The sequence below is a fragment of the Pseudophryne corroboree genome, chromosome 6, assembly GCF_028390025.1.
Source record: "Pseudophryne corroboree isolate aPseCor3 chromosome 6, aPseCor3.hap2, whole genome shotgun sequence".
In the NCBI taxonomy this organism is placed as follows: Eukaryota; Metazoa; Chordata; class Amphibia; order Anura; family Myobatrachidae; genus Pseudophryne; species Pseudophryne corroboree.
Window position 1 is genome coordinate 102,824,918 of NC_086449.1, and position 2,667 is coordinate 102,827,584.

A 2,667-nucleotide genomic window follows, 5' to 3' on the forward strand; every position below is an offset into this window, starting at 1 on the left:
GCACTTTAGACAGTGAGGCCCAATGGAGGGGGGAGGGGGGGGAGAGCTGTGTATAAGTTGGGCATACCTTCCAACATGCACTTAACATGGATTTCCCTCTTAATATATGATTGCAGTCACCTGTGCTAAACTATTTCATCGATAAGAAAGGTATTTCAACAGAGGTGATTGCAATCGTAACTTAAGAAGGAAGTCCAGGCAGAGAGCATTTTGTCCCTCCTGGAACGGGTCATGTTGGGATGTAGGGATTGTGAATATTTCATTTAGCCCAATGGTGAATATTAGATTTAAACTAATAGCTAAAAAATGCCTGGGTACTGTTTATAGCTCCACCTAATTGAAAGGCAACTATTTTATCAAATGTTCTTGTAGTGGAACAAAGACAACTTAAACAACCTTAATACGCATGGAAAAATAAAATCTATAATTTATCTTGTCACATGCAAAAATAGCAGCAGCCGCTGTACTACTTACAGACTGGGATAGGACTCAGGAGGACTGTGTGTGTGTGTCTCTCTCTAGACCCTCATTAGATAACAAGTTACACAGGGCTCCCACCCAGGTGTGGAGAGAGCTGCAAGTGACACAGGGATCCCACCCTGTGTCACTTACAGCTCTCTCCACCCTCCTATCTCTCCTCTGGTTGGGAAGCTCCATCGATATTTCATGAAATCTGATACTCCTGTGTCTCTGCCTGCACTGCATACTGTCCTGCTCGCATTCTGGCTGTCTGGTTCTGCTGCTGCATAAGAGGGAAAGCTAGTGTTGTCAGTGTGCTCTGGCCGGGGGGATGGGGCTGATAGAGGGGGGCCCGGAGTACTGCAGCCCCCCTTAATCTGGCTATGTGCTAGATAAATGACATCGGCTGTGTTAAATGAGCACCCTCCCCCCGTCTCCCCCCGCACGCTCAGCACACATCGCTCCCATATCGGCCCGTGAATACGGGCCTTAAGTCATATGTGTACCAAGTTTTTTTGTAAATTGCTGCAGGCATTCCAGAGTTATGCTGTCTGCTGAAATACAGAGTGCTGCTGCCTCACCCCTAAGGGTGCTAGGGGTGTCTTCCCCCCACAGTGTTTGTTCCCAGATTGTAAGGCATATGTGTACCAATTTTTTATTACATAGCTCCAGCAATTCCGGAGTTATGCTGTCTCCTGATATACTCTGTGCTGCTGTCTCCCCGTTGGGGTGCTAGGGATTTCTAATTGTTTTAGTTGCCTCTGACGTGTTTTAATACGCTCGTATGTAAAATTTCACGATCTTCGCTTGTAAACTGTGGATTTGTATAGAAAGAAAGAAGGACAAATTTTGGCTTTTATATAGTAGATCTGTAGCACTTTCGGAAACCACTGTCACCAGCTGGAAGTGACTGATAGCTTAAACATTTTAAAGCTTTCCACTGGGAATGTTTGGTATTCACTAAAGCTAATCAGAAAGTTACAACTGTCATATATTTACAGATAAACAGAAATATAAAGAACACTATAATTGAGCCACCTCTTATATCAGCTTGTATGTCAGAACTTAGAGTGTGTTCTCAGCAGACTGCAAGCAGCAGGCGTTGGTGGTATAGTGGTGAGCATAGCTGCCTTCCAAGCAGTTGACCCGGGTTCGATTCCCGGCCAACGCAGCTTTATTATTACATTCCGTAAATTTTCTTAGTATGTTCTAATTTAACAATATGTCCATTTTACTTTCAAGATCATATCTGTATGTAAATATTATAATCTAAATAAAATATTGTATGTAAATTATTATGATTACTGAATCCAATATCAGATCAGTCGAGCACATGACTTTGGGGTGTACTGATATGGGGGATTCACTAGCTGCAAGTTTCTGGTTAGTCTAGGTCTACCACTATTGGTCGACAGTAAGCAGGTCGACATGGCTTCTAGGTCGAGAGGGACTCTAGGTCGACATGTTCTAGGTCGATATGATAAAACAGTGTTTCCCAACCTCGGTCCTCAAGGCACACTAACAGTCCTGGTTTTAGTGATATCCAGGCTTCAGCACAGGTGACTTAATTATTACCTCAGTAATTTTGATTTAACCATCTGTTCTGAAGCCTGGATATCACTAAAAGCTGCACTGTTGGTGTGCCTTGAGGACCGTGGTTGGGAATGCCTGTGATAAAAGGTCGACATGAGTTTGTCACTTTTTTTTGTTTGTTTTTAACTTTTTCATACTTTACGATCCATGTGGACTACATTTGGGAACGATAACCTGTGTCGAGCGCAGCGGTAGCGGAGCGTGGACACCTTGCCCAAAGCATGGCAAGCGAAGCGAGGGGACACGGTGCACTAATTGGGGATCCCGGTCACTGTACGGAGAAAACGACACCAAAAAAAGTGCAAAAACTCATGTCGACCTTCTGTCATGTCAACCTAGTACATGTTGATCTAGAGTCCCTGTCGACCTAGAAACCATGTCGACCTACTTACTGTCGACCAATAGTGGTCAACCTAGCATACCACACCCTATTGGATCACCCTGTGAGATGAACTGTTGGAGAAAGTTACCAAACATGTTACATGTGATGATGCATACTTGCCTACTTTTGAAAAAACATTTCAGGGAGATTGTTAAAATAACACTTATAAGCGCGGACGTGTGCTGCTACATCTGAGAAGCGTGTAATGACTTACATCCAAATGTAAATGAGCC

At 43.7% G+C, this 2,667-nt stretch overlaps 1 non-coding gene across 1 annotated transcript; it reads left to right on the forward strand.

Annotated features, from left to right (window-relative positions):
- Window positions 1-1,558: 1,558 nt before the first annotated feature.
- On the forward strand, window positions 1,559-1,630 carry TRNAG-UCC (transfer RNA glycine (anticodon UCC)). Its single transcript has one exon. It is a non-coding gene; the product is annotated as a tRNA-Gly (tRNA).
- The last annotated feature ends 1,037 nt before the right edge of the window (window positions 1,631-2,667 follow it).